The 23,449-nt window shown below is 36.0% G+C and overlaps 1 pseudogene; it reads right to left on the reverse strand.

Moving 5' to 3' along the window:
* Positions 1-10,857: 10,857 nt before the first annotated feature.
* LOC149423523 (carboxypeptidase Q-like) lies at positions 10,858-22,720 on the reverse strand (annotated as a pseudogene).
* Positions 22,721-23,449: the final 729 nt, after the last annotated feature.

A 23,449-nucleotide genomic window follows, 5' to 3' on the forward strand; every position in this document is an offset into this window, starting at 1 on the left:
ATTAGCGCAGTTGGTAGAGCATTGTCCCGGAAAGACAAGGATCCTGGGTTCGTGTCCCAGATGTGACCGTTTCCTTTTCTGATTTTTCTGTTTCAGATTTGCGTTTAAAAATCACTAATATTGTCTTCAATATTTAAAAATATTATAATTTGAGGTTTTACTCAATAAGTTATTCCGAAAAATAATGATTAAAAGATTATTTCGAAGAGAAGATAACATTATAAAAATATCGGATTAACGACCATGAGCTCAATTGAAATAATTATTGAGCTCTCACTGTAGATATTGTACTGCATCATGGTGACCATATCAAAAATGTGTTTCTGAAAATACAAGTAGAAAAAAATTAATCTGCCTGCAAAAATAACCACAAAAAATCAAAAGGTGCGTATTCCCTTGTACCTAATTGCATCCAGTTGATAATAATTTCGCAGAAATAGTGGAAGTGTTCAACTGCACGGAATATAGTTACAAGAAGGCTATAATAACACATCTCAATAATAATGATTAATTTTAACATAACTCTATCTTATGCGTGGGTTCTATATGCCATCGGACCTCGTATCATTACCTCGGACTGAAGTTAAAAAGGTCTGGTAAATCTTTTTCAAATATACAAAGTGTGTCCGAGACCAAGCATCACTGATTTTTCCATACTTCGGAGCACTGCACTGATGTGACAAAAATTAACTTGACATTATTAATGTTGGTCATCTTCAACTACAGGGTGCATTTTGGAGGAGGCCCACCACTTCCCCGCCCTGTTTTAGGTACTGATGGTACCCCTTCAGAGCTCTCGCAAGGACGCTAATTTTTTAAAAAAACAAATCTACATTTAAAATTTCAAAACAAGACCTCCAAAATGTCCATGCATACGATGTTATTCGCAGTATGCAAGTGCTGTGTTTTAGTAATTTTAGTAAGTTCTATTCTACTTGGTTAATATAATAAAAACACATTTACAAAATGTCAACAATAGGTAGAGAAGAATTAAAATAATACACAGCCACCTACAAAGAGAACAAAAAAGAAAAATGGTAAAGTATGCGCCTCTTTCTGTGGTGAAGGGGGTGTCGATACCCACTAACAGGCAGACCTAGGGAGAGAAAGCTGGGCGTTGGATTGGCTTCACGAGAATCAGGTTCCGCGCCCCTAAGCCAGGAAACCGGTTGTGCCTCGACGAGAAGTGTGAGTTGGGGTTGGGAATATCCCGAAGACCATGAGGAGAAAGCGTCGGAATACCTGGAGGCAGGGCGGAAGGTCGCCAATCCACGTTCGGCCCATCCTCAGTCCAGTTCCTGACCTCAGGGGAGGCGCTGCGAGCAGACGATGACACAGATCCCTCATCGTGATTTGATCTTGAAGTTTGATATGCACGGACGAGGTCTTCTGTCACCCCAGAGTTGGGGTACGCCGGACTGACACAAGAAAAATATAAGTTCAGTGCTACTACCAGCAAGCAGGTCACTCTATAGTAGAAAAGAAAGAACAAGATACAAAGCAGTGTATAAAAATAAAAGAAAATCTAAAAAAAATTATAAGCAGAATCAGTCTGTTACAAAATATCCAAAATAACCTGCAATAAGAGATAGAAAGTAAACATTAGATGCAAATAATAAACATTAGTATAATCAGGAACAGAAAATTTGTAGAATGCTAATATACAGTAAATAAACAGAAAGAAAAAGAAAAAAAACAGTTATAAATATATACATGAAAACAATTGTCTCGTAGTCCATTGTGTCCAGGAGCAACACCTGGCGTTAAAGCTATCGATTTTAGTCTAGTACTCGACTCTAAGATCAGACCATCTCTCAACCCAGATCTTTGTATACTTCCTCAGACACTCGAAATTCACTTTGTTCGAGACGAGATCGGAGTTCCAAACCGGTCTCGTTGTTACTTCCAAACCGGCCAATAATTCATCTCTTGCATCCATCATAATCTCACAGTGCCACAAAATGTGCTCAGCGGTTTGATCAGAACTACCACACGCGCAGTTTGGATGTGGGGACAGGGAGAGTCTATGTAGTCTCCCCCTGAACTCACCATGTCCTGACAAAATTTGCGTCATGTGATGATCCAATTTAATGTGGGCTCCTTCCATTCTGATTTTAACTGATGGGAAGAAGGAGAAAGTCCATCTTCCCATATTCGACCTATCCCAGCGAGATTGCCACTCGTTGAGTGACAAATCACTCATTTGTCTAAGCAGTCCAGGAAGAGTCCCGACACCGCCTGGCGTAAGAGTTACGCCGAGATGGGTAGCGGGGAGTCCCCTGGTCAACTTTTTCTTCGTTAAAACCTCCCTAATTTCTAGATCGATTGGCAAAATACCGGCCAACACGGGCAAAGCGTCTGAAGCAACGGTTCTATAAGCACCGGAGAGCGCCAGCAAGGGGTGCAGCAAACAGTGCAGTTTGTTGGGCCGGAAGGATGGTGCCGTTTTCAGTCGTTACCATGGTTTTGGTCCGGACAATACCGGGGCTTCGCCGCACGCAAGTTTCTTGAAAATGTCCGTTCTTTCGTTGCCACCCAGCGGATCTTCCGGTTGCACTTCAATTTTCGGTACTGGGCTGAAAATAACTCTGGACAACTTCACGAGAAACCTGTTCACTCCCCAAAAAAGACCGTTTATTGAGCGATTTTAAAATTTGGGGTGGTTGAGCCTTATTTTTTTGAGGAGAATGGACAAATCGCAACTTTCAACGCTCAACGTTGTGTTTCAGTGTTGGAAATTTCCTTTGAACCTCATTTGGAAGAACTAACTGAGGAAATACCCATCGAGATGTGCCAAAATGCGGCCGAAAACTTCAAAAATCCCCTTCATGAATGAATCGTCTCTGGGGGGCATCATCTTTCTGATGTAATCTTCAGGACTTAATGCACAAAACGGTATGATGTTACGAATAAAATAAAATAAACCCCGTTTATGTATGTTGCGCGGTTTCAAACCAGTACTGTCATTTATAGGCACAACATTTTGCTACACCCCGTACTTGTAACATAACTAGTTTTTCTTAAGTACTTAAAATTCACTGTTATATGTTCACTTATTTTTGCATCTTACGAACTTGTAGGTTTCATAAACCAAATTCTCCTTTCTGACATTTTTCATGTGTTTGTTTTTTGATGTTTGTGTCGGCACATTGCCAATCAATCCGTAGGAGCCTGTTATGTCTCGATACGAGTGGCTATCATGTCAAAACCGTGGTTTCAACAATTTCCCTATTTATTCGCAAAATGATTTTTTTTCAATTATTCAAAAAAGAATTTGACATTGCTCTGTCCTCTCTCATATTTTTAAAATGTCCGTGCTTGACTATACAGATTGTATTTTCTGTGATCTAGAAGTGGGATATTTTGGTATTCCCTCTTTAAAAAAATGTCCTCTCTTCTATGGAGCCTTATTTAATATTGTCTTCCCTACATGCTCTGTTCAACATCTCATCTCTTCTATGTAAGTCTGAACTCGACTCCAATCTTCAGTAAAATTATGGAAAAGGCAAATTTAAATAAAAATGAACATATATATAAATTCACCTTCCCTCTCCTCATCGTTTCAAATGATGGCCTTGACGAGTGAACGCTAGAAACATTTAGAAACAATAATGTAATCAGGTTTAGACTTTAGTTTTATATGGTGATAATTACCTACAGATTGGTTACTGGCTAAATTTTGCATTTTAACTACGAATTTTGCTCACCTCAAAAAAATTGATTGTTTTCATTTTTTTTTGTACGCCAAACCATCGCCGCGACACAAGTATCTCATGTGCGCCTTGCTTAAGAAAAACATTTCTTTTAATTTTAACCGACCAAACCAAAAGATTAATAATAAAAAAGTATTATACTCACAAACTCCATGTTCGACTCTTTATAAAATAATCTATTATTTTATTTGTCACATTGGTAAATGAGGCAATGTCGTGGCAGATTGCATTCATCTGATTTTCCTAGTTTGACATCTCGTACCTTACCCTGCGTACTCGATTGGCCAAATAAAACTAGCGACAAGACCAACGAGAGCTTGCTTGAAACTTGAAATCGATTTACTTTTAGATACCAGAACTAAATTATTACTAATTTCTCAACCTTCTCCATTTGAGCAATTGACAACTTTTATTTTTACATTAGCTCCTAACAGGAAGCCCTAATCAATTTTTATAATATTTTTTTTATTATTATTTTTGTTTATTGCTAGAGCAATCCTATACTCATCGTAGGACGAGAGGGCCATACAATACATAGGTGGGAGTTAATAGGTACTTTTTACATTGGTATTTTGATATCAACATTATAAGTTTCACATAAGAAACAGTACACAAATAGAAAAGTATCATAATTATAAGTTTCACGTACAAAAATAGAAAAAGGGAGGTTAAATAGAACAAACAAGAACCAACCAAAAAAGAAACCGACAGGGATATACACATAAGCACAGAGCCAAGGTAGGAATTTAGAAGAAGGTACTTACCCACTAATACATTGGTAATAATAGATTATGCTCGAGTACAAATACAGGGGATAGAAAAAGAGAGAGAAAGAAACAAGACAAAGTACAACACGACAAGAATTACGTATTTTCGTTTTTAAATGTTATTAACAATATTATTTGAAGGCCTTACTTTGAATTTTTGGATAATGCTGGCTGTTTTTATACATATCTGGAAGAGAGTTATAAATTGTGTCGGCAATATAGGTGTTTATTCCATATTTCGTAGTGTGTGTTAGAGGAATGCGGATTTTATTGTTATTTCGAGTATTGTGATTGTGGATGTCTTGATTGTAAAGTAGCTTGATGTTAGTGTGGGTTGAAAGTAGGGTAATTTGTAGGATTGTGCTCGTGATTTCATGTTTGGGAATGACCATGACTGGAAGATGTTATCGATATGTGTGTCCCATGAAAGACCTAGAACATTTCCGAGAGCTTGGTTTTGGACCACCCGCAGGTGAGCTATTAGTTTCTTTGAGACAAAGCCCCAGATTCAACAGAGATAGAAGATGTGTGAATGTACCATGGCGTAATACACCGAAGTTAGTTTATAAATGGGTAGTAATCCTTGAAGCCTATATAGTACACAAATTATGGGGGTATTTTTCTCCTTCTTATGATTTATGTGGAGATCCCAAGATAGCTGGGAATCTACCATCAGGCCCAGATATTTTGTATTCGTTTTCTTTTCGAGACAATTGTCACCATTTTTGATAATGACAGTAAAATAATTTCTCTCATGGCCTATATCATCCGTGTCTTTGGTATTTTTAAGGAAATAAAGGAGTGAAAGTTCTTGAAAGGAAACGTGTATGAGGGGTGGGTAGGAATCTGGGGGTCAGTATGTCTAGGAGTAAAGGACGTATGACGTATTTCTCCCATGCGGTGCGGGGCAATGCATGGGAGAAATAAATATACTAGTGTGCCCGGAAGACGTTGTCCTGCCACAGACCGCCTCCTGTGTAGGAAAGTTAAAGTTTGTATGTGTTTTTGGATGAGAAATCTGAAAAAAATTCAAAAAATTATTTTTTTAAATCTCGACAACAGAGCCACCTATCGGGTCCGAAACTATCTTTTATTTCAAGCTGGAATAAACCACACACATTTTCAAAATTTTATTTGAAATCAGTTGGGCGGTTTCAGAGATTAGCCTGTACGAACTAGAGGTGGGTGAGTTCTGCATTTTTCCGGAGGCATCCGAGGACTGCTTCCTTTTAAAAGAACTCGAGTTCTTGGAGTGGGTCCCGGGTCCGAGTTCTTGGGTGCGGACTGGGTACTGGGCGACTACCGGGACGCACGGGTCCGGCCAAGGACTCGGTACTCGGACTCGGATAGAACCCGCGAAAGAACTCGGACCCGTAGCAGGACAAGGACCCGCACAAGAACTCGGACCCACACGAGAACACGGAGTCAATCCCGTCACCCATCGCACCCGAGTCGCGAGTTGTGCAGTTTACATTTTGGCGAAGTTCAACGAAATCCATTCGTGTCTTGTCGTGTTCCAGCTGATTGGGCTACGGTTAATGCGAGGCCGTAACGGATGTAGTATTAGGTTCCAAGTTCCAGATGATAATTTTAGCACACGCGTAAGCAGTAATAAATCAAATGTAGTAACATAAATTTCGGTTGTCGTTGAGAATTTGTCGTTTTCATAATCTCTGTCCATCGATATAGATAAAGGTACTTGGTCGAAGCCTCTATCAAATGAAACTCAGTAAAGGCGAGATGTTTTAAAAACAAAGTCAGGAAGTAGTTAGGTACAGCATTGAACTATTAAAATTTTAACAATTAACAACATGTTTTAATATCTATTTATTCCAGTCCATTTTTTTTTTACTTTTACAATATATACACACTTTGTTCAATATATTATTGTAGGATTTGTGTATATTATATACTTGATTTGTATATTTTTCCTTTTGGTTTCACAAATATATACATATATATTTCTCAGGATCATTAAAAATAAACATTTGCCAGAAATTTGCCTTAGTACTTAGTGAGTCTAAAAATATTGGAAAAATGGTAAAATCTAGGTGAATTCATTTGCTATAAGCCGCAATAATCATTTCTTATTGTTTCAATGCTAATATTTTTAGGAATGCTGTTAATTGTATCGAATGGCAGAATTGATTGCTGAAACAGAATTGATTGATAAAACTATCGACAATACTAGGGTAAGAATCAATTTTTTTTAAAGTGAAAACCCCAGTCACAGCCTAATTTTTATACACCTAATTAAATTAAATATTACTTAACTTATTTTTTTTTACATCACTCAAATAATTTATTGCTATTATTGATTTATTAGTACATGTCAGTCGATATTATTATTTAACTAATTAGCTCATCGGTTTAGAAAAGCAACTCATAACCCCAAATAACTCCAATAAGTACTAGATATTAAACAATAAACAAAACATCCACTTACTGTAAAGCAGGTAAACAGAAGATGTCTTCACCACCAGAACTTACCACTCACTGCAGGACTCGCGAGGCCGGTGGTGGAGGGAGGCATTCGGGTTCGAGACCCCGAGTCCGAGTTTTCTGGGAGTTGTTGATTAGAGGCATTCGGGTCCGAGTCCAAGTCCTTAGAGGCATTCTCGGGTCCGGGTTCTCTGGGAGTCGTTGATTGGAGGCATTCGGGCCCGAGTCCCAGACCGAGTTCTCTGGGAGTGGTTGATTACGAAAAGGAGTGGGAGTAGGACCCGCTTCCCGCAAAGGACTCGGGCTCAAGGACTCAATCCGGCTGAACCTACACATCGCTAGTACGAACACAGTGAGACGGTATTTTTATATATTAAAAAAAATATATATTTTAACTTGAGTTTGACAGAGTATTGTTGGAGAGGTCATACATCACTTACCCAGTCTCTCCAAATCCTACCCGCCACAAAGCCAGACGCATTCGCCGCGAAGACCTGGACAAACCTCACTCCATAAACCAGGGCTAAGTCACCAAAGAAAAAGAAGGCCCGCAGACGTACGTCTGTTGTGTAATTCGTTATGGTTCATTGGTGGCCTGCTACTCCGAACCACATTTCATTCTTTGTTGTTGGTCGAACTACGGGATTATTTGTTTTAGATGCACAGATTTGTAACGGTATGTATGCTGGGCACACTAAAGTAAAACATCAAACTTCATCGGATGGAATCTTTGTCTGGGGAAGAGAAACTGAGGTCGCTCACTGAGGATGTGCTCAGAAACATCGAATTTAGATGGATGAGAGCCACCTGGAATCTGTACTACTAGAGACACGTCCGAGTTAAGCCTAACTTCAAAGCTGGTATCCAGAAAGCTGATGAAGAAACTATTCGAATGTCTAGTAAATAAATACTTAGTGAAAAAAAATGTCTCTTCATAGGAACATGTAGTTTTTTAACCTTCAATCGCCCTGTATGTGTTCTTATCTTAACTGATTATAGTGGTAATACAGAACTTAAAGAATTCCATAAACATCCCAATAAAAGTACGGATTTGCACTATACTTATCGGGCATTTATCGTAAACTTGTGAAAAGGCCGGTTATTGACTTTATCAGTTGAATTATTGCTTATTATAATGGGGAGAAGATAATAAATAATAAGGTCAGATCAGTACATCCCGATGGCGGATACTTGAACATATATTATATAGTGTAAAACCCGCATAAGAAAGGTGCTAATAGATACAAATTGAGCTCTTCTGGGTACGGTGACGATCAATGCCACTTGTCAATACGCTTATGTAACTTACAATCAGGGACGGAACTACGACTCAAAAGACAGTCAGCAAATATAACCACGGGGTCCTGGGGGGAGGGGGGATTTCACGTTATTTAAAAAAATCATGACCCGCCCTCCCTTGAGGTTTTGGGCTCTTTGGGCCTCTCGAGCCTAGGTGGAAGTCCGGCCCTGACAGAAACGAAGTGTTTCATAAGTTACTAATCTCGGTAAATTTATTTCATACTTGAAGTAATGTACAGTCGTGCACGACGACAATATAATTGTGATAACGTGTTGTGTTTCAAGTAACCTTTGAATTTAATTTTTGTATGTAATTAATAATAATTTGGTGATTAGTACGCTTTAAATATTAGGTACGAGTAAGTACTGCGATTGCTTGGGATTTATCGGGACATCTTGATGATTTATACCTCTCTGAACCCCGCTATCGGCGGCCCTGTCTATAGGCATGCGTTTCAGGGTACTCCCAGGCCGGAGGCCCTGGGCTCGTGCCCCGCGTATAGGGTAAAAACGCAACGTGCCGTTGATGAAACTTCAAGCAACCCGTTAATATTTTCACAGCTGTTGCTTTGTGGACGTCTGAAGAAATATAACCTAAAGGGTGTGATTACACTAATAATCTTTTGAGTTTTCTTTCCATAACTCTGGACAATCGCAATATTAGTAAAACAAATATCCTTCCGCGATGAAACTGTATTTCAAAGGGATCGGTAGATAGAACAATTGAATGAAAGATTGTCAATCACACAATCAATCATTGATCATTCCGTTACGTCGATAGCGCTTATCTTTGGCATCTATGCGCTCAATCAAAATATGTCTGATTCTACCCGTTAATGGGAAGCCTATCAATCGCTTCAATTGCCTCAGTAAACGATCAATTAGCATTTGTTAATAGCATCAGTGATGTAAATTGACGTAACTATTGACAGATGATATTGATCGTCTCCGGGGTGTATTTTATAACAACACGGATTTTAATACCAGAATCGTTGAAAGAAGCGAATTAAAAATGTTTCATACATCTCATGTAAAGATTTTCAAAACTAAGGGTAGGTACAGCAAAAGTTTTGGTTGATGGACGAAGATAAATAGAGATTTAGAATTATTGACTGGTAATTGTAGAGAATGTCAGGAAATACAACCAGAATCGAAAAAAACTCAGAAGTATGGTTTAGAGTTCAAATTGATCGTGGTATTTTGCTTTTTTTGTTGATTGTCGTAGATTCATCATCGAAATGGAATTCGATCTGCAGTCATGGTCGAGAACGTCACAGACTTTTAAAATTGTTTGTTCAGAATATTTCTTAATGTAAAGAATATATGAATACATTTCCAATCACAATAAATTATTAAAGAGGTAATAAAATAAAATAAGATAAGGATTATTAATTCACGTGTAGTTTAGAGAAGACATTTAGATCAAGTGCAGGATTTGCGTGTTTTTCGGCACGAGGAAGATAACTCGAGAAATTACTAGTCTGAGACCCAGGAGTTGGGATCGGATGGGATGCTGCGTAATCCAGGTATTTCAAATTCAGTCTCTCCAAATTTTAGGTCCAAACCTTGAGAGGGATGTTTAAGCCAAAGATAAGGGATGCCCCTCAAATTAGGGAGAGGGGAAGAGAGAAGAGACGCAGAAGCAGAAAGACCCAATGAAGAAATGAAGTAACATATAACATCATTTAGGGTTTATTGATCTATTGTCTGGTTTTAAGTTAAAATAATATGTATCTTGAAATATTGAAGTTGACCAATATGAATATGAAGGGATAATAGAGGGTTAGCGTATTATAAGTGAGTAAACACTCATTTAGTAAGGGAGAATATGGGATTATAAAGTCGCTAAATGATTTAGCAGTTTTCGAGTGAGACGGTATTAGATGAGCCTTTATATACTGTAGGGCGTTCTCACTCACCCTCTTTCCATACCCAGATCTCGTCCATGCTAGACTTTAGCTCGCCTCACTAATTGTTAGATAGTGTTTTCATGAAACTATAGATTAACAGAAGTGTTATTTCTGTTAATCCACAATCCATAATGTTGTTACCTCTTAGAAACACCTAATAATAGACCCCATTTGAGAACCTTGCGGAACCCTACGCGTAACTTTATATTTTTTTGAAAAATAGGTGGAAAAATTTCTCTGCAATGAATCTTTCGTTGTGCACCATTAATTATTATCATGCATTACTTAAAAACATGTCAAAACGTAATACTTTTCTTATTGGTAAAAAACTTGAATATTTTTTTTATGAAATAAAAAGGTTTTCTTGTCTGCGTGATTACTTGATAAGATATGATTTACAGGTAAAACACACATTGTGCATAATAAAATCGTTTTTCTGGTACATCTTTCACTTAAGTTAACACAAAAGGAAACAGTTATTATATTACTCATTGAGATTCACAAACGAAAAATTTCAATCAGAAAAGACAGAAAAAGATATCAGGACCTCTTTCTTGCCGGGGAAGTGCTATAACCACTAGGACCAATTCGACTTACGTCATTTTTAACTGTTCGAGTGACAGTGGTCAGAGCATTTCCTGGGCAAGGAAAATTAATATTACAATTTAAGGTTTTAAAATATATGTATGTATAAATAAACTTATTACTACATCACATTACGTTGATTTATTTTCTCGGTACATCCGCGGCTATGTCAGCTACTACGTACGCAAATGCTGTCCAAAATGCCGCACATCGATCAAGAGCATCTGGTTCAATGACACTCATAGTGTCTGCCGATGAGTGGTGAAACCAGAAGTATTTATCGTTTTCATTGTGGAGACCGCCTGCTGGAATTCCTTGATCCGACCAAACTTTAACATCTGATTGCGGTTCACCCAACTGTAGCTGAGTCGCGTTGATTGCTGAGAAAAGTTTCAGCACTTCTCTCATTATGCATTCTCCTGCTTTATTTCCTATGTAATTCAAACCGAGTGGATTGAAGGTTCCAGTGTCAGACTCCATGACAAAATTTAAATTGTGATTATCTGCTCTGTGTCTTTTTTCATATGCAATCGCACCAATCCAACTCTGTTCTTCCCGGTCCACAAAATAGTTCTAATTGTTCTTTCCGGATGAAGTTTGAGTTTCTTCAAGGCCACTGGAACCATCCACGATATAAAGCAGCCAACTCCGTCATCCATCGCCCCATCTCCCACATCCCAACTATCTAAGTGGCCCGATACTATAACAATTTTTTTTTCAGTTTTCCCTTCAAGTCGATTATAGTGTTCCTCGATACACTGGTATCAGAAATCGGGGACATATTTAGTTTTATAGTTATAGATTTACCATCTTTTTGCATTCTCAAAAGTTCATCGGCATCTTCCAATGTGATTGCTGCAACTGGTATTTGTGTAACATTTTCCTCATATTCTTGAACTCCGGTATGTGGAGTAGCCATAAAGAAGGGTGTAATTGATCGAACAAGGGCAGCAACTGCGCCTTTTTTTGCCGCTTTTGAGGCTCCATCCAATCTGTATATTACGGTTGTATCATAATCTATAAATGGCTCTGCGTAAACTACTATTTTACCAGTGACAGAAACATTATCGAGCTCATCAAAACTTTGAACTATGATAGCTTGTGCTGTGATACCTTCTGGAGGAGTTCCCACACTTGTCCCGAGACCAAGCATAGGTAGATTTTTGTGGCGGGGTTCTAACAACGTTGCACTTTCTTCACCTCGAACCCAGCGAGGTACCTAGAAATAAAGAATTTAGTAAGGTTGTTAGTTCTTTTAAAATTTATACTTGAACTGGCAGATTCCAAATGATAATCCTGTTATTTAAGTTTTAATTCAATTCGGTTTTCTTTTTGAAATAAAGTACAAAATTAGAGTAAAAACAATATTGACATGTAATAAATTAATAAGTTAGGTTTAGCCTCATCAGTAATAGCCCTAATTACGACAAAACAATTCAAATGAAATTAAAAAAAAATTTATACCTGATATTTTTCCGTATGAACATGACGCAAGCCGTTTTCTTTTGTCAGGTTCACCATGTAATCTATAGAATTCTCTAAGTTTTGAGAACCTGAAAGACGATTGCCAAATGTATCGATGAACTTTGCCAAACTAAAACAAAAAAAGCTAGCATTGAAGAAAATATCAACTATTCTCAAACAACAGATGCAAAACAGAAAAAAAAGAAAACATTCAGTCGCATTTAGGAATTGAACACAGGACCTCTTCCTTGCTGGGGAAGCGCTCTGACCAGTGAACCTTGATCTCGAATATTTCAACTTACATAATTTATAACTATATCATTCTTCGACTGAATGCTACCAACATTATATCATTTTTTAACCCATGTTTTTGGGTTGCTATCTTGATGTATGGTTGCAAGACATATATTACAATTTGAAGTTTTACTCACAAGTTAATACATCATTGAAAAAAATCTGCGGTGGGCTAGATTTTTTTAACAACATAAAAAAATATTTCAACATAAAACCGCCATTGAAAAAAATTTGTTACTATGGATCAAAATATTATCTACATTTTTCTCCAATAAACTAATAAATGACTGTTTTAAATCTGTCTTGTTGCACGCATTATGATGAATTATTAGTACGTCGATAACCTATATGAATTCAATGTATTAGGTTTGATAACTTACTGTATTTTTTTTAAAATATTAGTTTACAGATTTGCATCTAATGTTAATGTAGGCAAGCGCACACAATTTTGTTGCAATACTAAACTTTTTTATTGATCTGCATTGTTGTTAGAGTGTCAATGCAATTAACAGTGAAAATTTATTGCCAATTTCAACTGAATTGCGTTTCCTGTCAAACAACAGTAATGCGATTCATACTTACTGTTTATAAGTTAGTCCTTTGAAGGGTCCCTTTGTAAAGTAATCAATTATCTGATTGGTTACATTGGCGTATGAAGCGATATTGTCCACGATATCTTGCGGTACATTGCATGAATCATCTTTCTCGTGGGCTTTGTGATATAATCACACTTATTATAATGCGATGAGATCGCATTTTTAAACACTAACCTAAATAAAATAATATAATATTTTAAATTATAATGAACAAAATACATCGGGACTACCGTCTCATGACTTTATTTTATTTCTTGAGGGTCAGCATTCAAAATTACGCATTTTGTAAATTTCTAATACAAGCAAAATGATTTATCTCTAAAAATCTATGCAGGGTGGTTTGGAAAGTTGCACCTGTAGGACTTTTATCTTAGAAATTAAAATAAATTTATTTTATAACCTAAAACGTTTTCCTAACTAACCATACACCATATACATATTAATATATTTTTTGTAATATTAACTATAATAGGCATTTATTGTGTTCTAAATATTCAAAGTGGCTTTAAGCTTTTAGTGAAATACAATTTTAAATGTACCTGTATAAAGCACATTTAAAGAAAATGTAAAATTGTATGTGTTATAAGTTTTAGAAATAAGCACCGTGTAAATTAAAATAACATGTATGTGTTTGTGTTAGACCACAAGAAGTGGACCTATTTTAAATTAAAACACAATAAAATACATGCCTATTTAAATAAACTACAATAAAATACCTGTCGCAAATATTAAAAAAAAAAACACAATGCTAAAATATCTAAACAATTTTTTTTACAAGTTTATGAATAACTAGCGCGCAAACTGGAAACATTATGGAATGATCTGAATTCTTTATAAATCATTTACAATTTTTAAAATGACAATTAAAATTATTTTCTGTTAAAAATATTATAAATAATAGTTATGTCGCTTGTCTGCATACTTCACACTATCTTCAAAATATAATTGATTGACACTTAAATTAAAAAAAAAAAACATTGAACACGAGTTACGTAGAATACACCGACAACAGACAATTAGTATTTGTTGATAAGATAATTTTGAAATTGTGTTAACCTTTGAGTAGCACATATGTGAAGAAGTCAGTGATTATAGTAATATGAACGTCTATTGATTTATGGTTATAAACAAAGCTGGTTTAGATAATATTTCAGCACACTTACTTTTAAATTGTTATCGGCTTGGAGCTAAGCATGATACTACCTTTGCCATATTGTTATCAGCTCTCTGTTGCCTTGTTTATTCCAGTTCGGTTACGGTTGCATGCATCATGAGTTGGGAAGGTAAGTTTTTTACAAGTACTGGTTCAGCAACGTAATATTTATTTATTTTTTTTGTTTTCGTCTCAAATTAATTATAAATCATATACCTAATACTTTTTACACACCACAAATATTGAATCATGCCTCTATGTATTTAAAGGAACACTACACTGCTAAGTGCTTGCTGAAATATGCAGTAGATGGCAGTGTCTCATTATATATCACTTTTTAAATATTGCTTCAACTCCTTCGAACTAGAGTGCTCTTTTAATTATAATTATATAATCAATATTTTATCAAACTTTACAAACATAATTAATTTGTAGTTGTAGAAGTTGTACACTTCTTTTGAAAAGAAGTTTCAATCAATAAAAACTGCTATTTAGGAATTCAGAAAGAATATTCCACCCGGTCCACTTGGTTTTTTTTAAATTTTTTAAAAGTTATATAACTGATGGGAAGGGGGGGGGATTTGATGTTATAATTATTTGAATTTATGATTTTATTAAATGACGCAAAGAGTGTAGTTAACTTTATCAAATGATATTATTGGATATTATTTTGTATTAAGAATCGCAATTTTTATTTTCTGGTAAAAACGATACGTATTATTATTGATTTAATATAGGTATATCGATGCTAAGATAGTCTTAATTTTTTTATAATAGAATTTTTTTCTACAACCTTTTATCAAACAGTAAAAAACATGTTTTTACTATTTGATACAGGTCACAATTTTTTTTATTGTTTTTAAGAACTTTGTTTCATAGTAAAGTTTGATAACAACATTATTAAATTCTGATTTGATTGTATATTATAGTAAAGTAACTAGGCATAAAATAAAAATCAAACAAATAGCAAAAATAAAAATCACAATCGAGGAAAATCCTGAGTCGTATCCGCACAACGTACGACAATTCAAAAAGCAGCGCACAAGTCGAGAATATTCTGTTCTAGAATGCTCATAGTCAGCAGTTGTGTGATGATCCCAGAAGTATTTCTGATTACTATTCATAATAACTAAATGAATACCTTTCTTTGATGATAGTTTCGTTGTCTGCAGCGGGTCGTATAATTATTTCTGTAGTGTTTATCGATTTAAATAATTTAAAAATCTCTCTCATCATGCATTCTCCTGTTTTGCTATTCTCATATATTATTCCCTTAGGAGTAAATGTACCAAATTCAGTTCATGCATTTTCGTGTTCAGTTATTTATTTTTCATACCCATCTATTACCAATTCTTCTCCAGTGCACATAATTGTTCTAAGAGTTCTTTTTGGGTGTAAGTTCATTTCTTTCTACACTACAGCTATGGAGCCAGCCAAGCTATGAAAAAGCTTCCTCCATTGTCCATGGCGCCTTTCTCCACATTCCAAGAATCAATTTGTCCTTTTACAAGTACAACATATTTTTCGAGAGACGACCCTTTAAGATCTTTGAAAATATACCTAAAATTTTTCGTATCCAGTTTTGCTGGCATTGTTAGCGTTACGACCAGCTCTTCCCCCCTTTTTGCATTCTACGGTGTTTTTTTCCCATCAGGACTTGTGTCGTCTCTGGGGATGCTGTGTGGAGGGCATTTTTATGGAAATTAAGTTCTGGAAAGGTAGGTGGGGTGGGTTGGAATCTGGGGTCAATGTGTCCAGGAGTGACGGACGTATGAATCCATCCCTCGCACTGCGATGCAACGCGATGGGTCCGGCTGGAGAGGTCAAAAGGTTTCCTTCAACCAGTCTTTCACGATTCGGCCCGCCGCGCAATAGGTGGGCAAACGCATCCATCGTCAAGACCTAGACAAACTTCACTGTATTAATGGGCACCCCTGCTAAGCCACCAAACTTATCAAAATACCTGTAGGTAGCTTACACATAGTTTTTTTTATTGACAACTATTTTTCCTGCAACCTCTTCGAGAGATAGAGCGTCGATAACATTTCTGACGATGATTGGTTCAGCTGTAATCCCCTGTGGTGGAGTTGGGAAGCTCAGTCCGAGACCAAGAATTGGAAGGGATTAATTTACTTCAGTACACAAAACTAGGATTAAATAATTAAATCATGTACTCACCTTTTGTGTAATTCCTTTGATGTTTTTCTTTTATAAGGCCTACTCTATTGAAGTGAAACTTCTTTAGGCGCGTAATGGATTTTCGATGGACGGAGTAAAACCGAGTCAGGATCGACACGAAAATGCGGGTACCCCCACCACCGCTCACCGTTCACTGTCCCTCTCTCACCATATGCGCTTGTTGAGGTGGGGGAGCCGCTCACGAACGTTCTCTCTCTTCTCTTCTTTCCTCTCTCTCAGACACCAGCGAACTGCGCCACGCCAAGCATCAGCTGCTTGGTTAGTATACTGCGTCGTGAGTGTAATACGAGTGAAATACGTAATTGATTGTGGTTCATACGGTTTAACAAAAGAAGTTTCACTTCTGTCTTGCGTAGGCTTGACACACCCACTTTTTTATTACCTCTTCGGAGTCGGGCCATGTCAAGAGTCAGATTACAAGAAGAATATGTATGAGACTAAATATGAATTTGAATGAGGCAAGGCGAGTGTGCCAAGATCTAGTTCTTGGCGGTTCTTCCTCTCTGCCTACCCCTGCGGGCGAACGGCGTGATGGTTAGGTAGGTTCTTGATATACTGAAATATCGTCTATCACACTCTGCGGCAAATTGCATTCCTCGACGTTGATATCCTCGCTCTCCAGAAATTGTTTTAAAATTCTCGATTCACTAACAATATAAGATAAGTAAATATAAATAACATAACATCAATTCGAAAACTAAACATTGTGTATTAAACGATTTTGTTTATAAACGCTGTGAAATAATTTCTTTCGGGTGAAATATTTTTGAAAATTTTTTTACGTTAATGAATCTAAACTGTTACCAAAATAATCAAGGCAGATTTTTATGATTACGGTTCTGATTATGACTGTAATCTCTTCGGTCATTGATTAGGTTGGTACCTACGTTGTACACATTAATGTGTGTTTTAAGTACTGAACAGATAATCTCAAGAATTGCATTCTATATAGATTTTAAAGAAAACTTATGTCACCACTTTAGTTATATGACCTTTTCACTCCTAGGGCCCAGACAGGTTAAAAAAGTTACTGTCCGAAATGAAGTATGTACAGACCAACTCTAGAACAGATAAACTCTAGAAGTGAATAATATATATCTAGAAGTAAATAATACAATATAATTTGGGAGGCGGGTTCGGGTACCGCCCCCCCGGCTACCATTTATTACATAACCAACACCTCAGCCTTAGGTCACCCCAAGCGGTTCACTAAATTTGACGATTTAGCAGGGGTACCCGGGATTATCGGGTGGGATGTGTTCCTGTGTGTGACCCTTTGACCTCTCCAATTGGTATCTCGACCCATCGCCTAATATTCATTCGTCCGTCACTGCTGGACACACAGATCTGTAGATTCCTACCCACCCCTCATACCTTTTTCCTTCCCAGAATTTCAACGCTTTCCTTTCCTAAAAAAGACCCTCTACACAGCATCCCCAAAGTTGACACAGGTCCTTAAATTATTTTGTGTGGGGTTAATTTATAAAAATGGATAAGGTGAAATTAAATGTTTTTCAGTAAAGGCAAACATTTGTATTTTTTTATGTGTATCTAATTTCAACACAAGAAACATTGGATATTGAGCACATTTTATATTTACATAGGTTTATTATTCTAAAGTGCTAATTTGTGATAAGAGTTCGACCGGTAGGTACTTATGTATCAAATCTTGGTGGACGTTATAAAACAGTGTTTTTCAATCAATAGTGTCAACAATGTTGAAAGTTATCTAGTTGTGTTTCTAATCAACACAAAATAAAAATTTACAATTCAAATCAGTCAGTGTGTCAAAATACACAAAAAAATTCTTTGGATAACCCTTTCGGACCATGTATTTACAATTGTGAGGGTAAGTTCAATATTTAATTTCGGATGGTGCAAATGCTTCTATAGGCTTGGAATCGGGCTAAATTGATTGTGAGCCTGGCTAACTACCTGAAAATATTATTGGTCAATCAAATTTAGATTATACAACTAGAAAGATGTACAAAGCGATCTCACACCAAATGCATAAAATGTGATGTCTACTTATGTATATAAAAATATGTCAACTGTATCTTGAAATTTCATCGCATATAATCAATGATTTGTTCTACTGATACATTATTTTGGCACTGTTGAAACTCATTACTCACAATTGTGAATATTGCTTTTCCCAAGAAAATGTATTCATTTAAAATATTTTATTATTATTTTGTTACCCTTATTCATATTAATACACACAATATTAAAAAGTGTTTGTCAATAAAGCTCGGGTCTGAAAGGGATGAACTTAACAACTATCAATATCAATAAAAAGTTAAGCATCCTTGTGGTAATATCGGCGATGTAAAACTTTTCCGTAATAAATAAATTAATTAATTAATGCACTATGCAGATTCAATAGCTTAAACAAACTTCGGGACCGTCACCAGAAATAATGGCGAAAACTATTTACGAGGGGACAGTAATAATTATTCCAATATTCACACACAGATCTGGAGTTTGAGGTGTTACATGCGAAAAAGTAAGGAATAGCCATGTATTTTTTAAACATACCAAAAAAACATCACTGATTAGGTAGTCCTTAAAAACAAAATGTTCAAACTATCGAAAAGGCGAGAAAATTCAACCACGAAAGTTATTTAAAATATAATATATACATTTTTTTTAATTTTCATCTAGTTGCGTCATCTATTGGGCCGGCTAGTAGCCAATTTAAAAAAAAGGTTGCGTGAGGATTGAACCCCTCTCCGTAGGAAATGGTAGTTAAACTGCTGTAGACTAGTAAAATGTTTTTTAAAATTAAAAAAAAAAAAAAGAATGGTTAGACTAGAACCTTCCTACCCAGGGGCCGGAGACAACACCGCTAACAACTAAGTGTCACCAAAACCGAATTGGATAGTACCGTAAATTATTTCGTATATTAACAAGTGTTAACGTTTTTTCTCCAGTTTTTTTTGGGAACTCTTGTGAAAAGTAAAAGGTTCATTTACTATAATTGCGTTTATTTACGTTACAATAAATAGGTCTGGATTAAGCTACACTGTACAGTGTACACTGTCGGGTAATGACCCGAGGGTTGGTAATTCTCTGTGTCTAAATGCTTGTTGTCTGACAATAATATCCCACAGGCAATTGCTACACTCTAGCGGCATTTGTCGGACTCTGGAGTAAGCTTTATGATTGGTGCCATCTATCGCTTGAAAACCCAACTTATTACCAAACATCACAACTGCATACAAATATTATGTCATCCAACTTCAAAAAAATGTGTGTGCGCATGAGTGCCACCGAATATTGATGGAATGCATTATAATCGACAGCGAGTCAATCTGCAGAGTTTCGGTAAGTGGGTTTATTTCCATCTCCAAGATTCTATTTAATTTATTCATTCAATCAGAAAACAAAATCGAAATTAAAACAGATATAATAGTTAAATTTGCTTGAGGAGGTCTGATTTCATTAAAATTTCCAATAGTTATTGTCTTCAATTCTAAATAAAGAAAAAATGGTCCGATACTTCGACCGTAGCAATAAAACCATTATCTGCTTGCAATAACTGGATAATATTCGTAAGCGGTCACGCCACAGGCGACTCGTTATCACTACGGACTTTGAAAATCGTATGATTCAATTAGAATCCGGTTGCTTGGTTGCTTGACCTTATGGTCTCTTAGGACGGGTTGTTCTGAGTATTTGAACAATTCATCAAATTTCAACGTTCATTTCTGGGATCTGTGAAAGTCCAATTCAAGTTCTGTTTTTATATCATTATAGGCTAGTGGCTAGTTGCTTGACAAAACTAAAATAAAAACAGAACTTGAAAAAATCTTTCACAGAACTTGAAAATGAACGTTGAAATTTGATGAATTGTTCAAATACTCCGAAACAACCCGTCCTTAGACCTATCGCATTGCATCGAACAAAATAATTGTAATCGTAATATCGTAATACATAATTGAAAATTAATAAATGATCTCATGGTTTATTTTCTTCGATTTCTGATTTTTCAATGTGCGTGTTCCGCCCACATTTATTCGAGTATTATTTTCAAGGAAGTTTTGGTTTTATACCAGTAATGAAATTCTCAAGAAAGAATTATTTTCAATGTTATAGTTATTTCTATTATGAATGTTCACATTATATACCAGTTTGTTTTTACAATTGTCGATTTCGTAATTAAATTAATAATCAAAGTTGCATTTTTCAATCTGATGATCGAAACGACGGGTACGCGTGACGTCATGCATTCCTCGGTTTTGTCTCGATTAACAATAAGTTAAAATTCCTCTTGACTCAGTACGAAAAAAAAACATTTTTTATTTGTGGTGTAGGGTAAATTATAGAGAGTTTACATCTCCCGAAAATAAGGACAACATTATTTTTACCCACATTTTTGTGAGGCTGGTATCATTGTAAACCTGCACGCGATACCTCGCGCGGCAAATAATATTATTTTGTCTCCAGCAGTCTAGCCGTCGAGTTAACCCTAAATTCCCTCTAGCGTACGCGATCTATTTGTTCATAAAATTATTATAAGTGAGTTTTATTAAAATATCAAACTAAATTGGAATTATCCAAATTCTCATTATTTCACACTGAGAGTAATCACGCAACGTAACACATTTAAACTGGCGATGATAAAAATCCTCCAAAATGACATCTTTTTAATTTGCGAGGCGGGAATAAGTATCTAACGCGCGCCGCCCGGGAATCGTTTATTGGATAACCAACACCTTTGCCATATGTTGCCCCAAATGATTTGCTACTTTTGGAGACTTAGCAGGGGTACCCGAATCGGGAGAGACTGGTTGAGTGAGACCTTTTGACCTCTCCAGCCAGACTTCGCCTTGCACCGTACCGGTGGGGATAAATTCATGCGTCCTTCATTCCTTGACTCACCGACCCCAGATTCCTACTCATCCCCAAGCGAATACCGCACATTACTCCCAATCATCAATAATATCCAAGCCAGTGGAACTATGGTATCCCCAACAAGAGTAAGAGAATGGGAGAGAAGGAAGTGGATAATTAGTTATAACTCTCAGTACTCTCACTCTAAATGTAAATCATTAATTTTTATATATATATATATATATCAAAAAACATCTTTCTTATTTTAAAATTATTAAAAAAATATATATATATATATATGTATTTCATTAAATATATATTATATACATTAAATTTATTTGTAACTTTGATGTAATATTAATTTTCTTATAATTAAATTATACATAATATGTAAATGAAATCCTCAGCACGGGAGATCCCAGTGAGGATATCATTATATCTATTTGTTACACAAAAAAAGATAATAAAACACTTATTATTATTATTGATAGACAGAAGCCTTCAAAACACGTCAACTTAACCGGTTAGCATCTGGGTAGACAAATGCGTCGGATTCCCATCCATGCGTCACGTATTCAATCCTCCATCATTGCACAAAATTAAAAATGTGAAATATTTGGGTCCAGTGACCTCAATGTGTATTATTTAAGAACATAGCCCAATGAAAATGAGTCCTTAGTCCTCAAAGCATAACATTTAACTGTTATGCTTTGAGTCTAACAATAATAACAACAAATCTAACATTTCCCATCCAATGTAACATTTTCACAGCATCCCCAAAGATTACTTATTTCCTATCGTGACCAGTATACACTACATACCCTAGTGCATTGTATTTCCAAGAGTTCAGAAAGTCATTTTATTTTTTTGTACCAGAGTCTCACTCTCGAGGACGTCATCACAATCTTCTATATAGTAGAGCAAGCCGCACTAATTTATTAATGAACTCACCTGTAGGGAGAGCTACGTACTTTTTGAATGCGGTAGATAAAAAATTAGATTTTTTTTTTGTGTCCTATAGCGCATTTGCGAGATTTTTGGCATTGCATATACACTGCATAAATGGTACAATTATAACGTCTTAGGCTTTATTACCTGTAATTGTTATAAATAAATGTACAAATTATATATAAATAAATAAATAAATAAAATAAATTTTGTTGACGCGTTACGTCTGTATCTGGCACTAAACTTATCACATTTATTTGTTAAATAAACGTAAAGTACCTTCAGTCGTGCATGACAATAATACTATTGTGATAACGTGTTATGTTTCAGATAACCTCTTAATTAATTGTAGTGCACTAATTGAAAGATTACATGCGCTTTAAATATTAGGTAAGTAATTACTGCGATTACTCCCTTAACCCTCCTCTCGGCGGCCCTGTCTAGGGGCATGAGTTCCGGGAGCCCTGAGCTCGTGCCCCGCTTGCCCATAGGGCCGGAACTGCGAGAACTGCATTTTCTGAAATTCTGACCTTTTTTTATATGTTCTTTATTCAGTAAGGTTTATACATTACAGTAAACGGGTAAATTTTTGGCCACCACACTAGGCACATGCCCGTGTTGTAGTGGTCAAAAATGGTCTTTAGATCAGCAATGTCTAATTTTCCTCTACTTCCATTCATTAAAAATACCCTCCACAGCATCTCCAATGATGAAAGTATGATAGGAATAAATTAAGTTATTAAGCGCCCTTGAGGTAATTTTCTCACAAAAACGGCACTGTACAAATAATCTAATAATAATAATTATAGATAAGACACACATCCTGTGTGGAATATTATCCTAAAATCCTGCATGCTCAATTATTAGGGTTTACCCAAACAATAAAAACTTATACCGGGTTCACACGAGGACAATACAAAAGACAATTCCATATTATCATGTCCCTGCTCCTAGAACGTCTTGACAGCGAACAATATCGGTTCATTGTCCTGTCCTCTAAAGTACTGTTTACACTGGGACAATGTATCCGGAGTCAGGACAAGACAGTATTGCTTGTCCTCGTGTGAACTAGTTTCATTTCCTTGTTCTTGTCTATGGATCGTTCCTCAACGAGTTACTCTTCATACCGCTCAAGCAAAATATATGTTTTATAGTTTAAATATAACATGTTTTAAATAAAATGTAATATCATAAAGTGCGCGATCTCAAACTATAAATAACACAATAATAATAAATTAAAAAC

The sequence above is a fragment of the Hesperophylax consimilis genome, chromosome 5, assembly GCF_061612785.1.
Source record: "Hesperophylax consimilis isolate HC1 chromosome 5, BYU_Hcon_1.0, whole genome shotgun sequence".
Taxonomy (NCBI): Eukaryota; Metazoa; Arthropoda; class Insecta; order Trichoptera; family Limnephilidae; genus Hesperophylax; species Hesperophylax consimilis.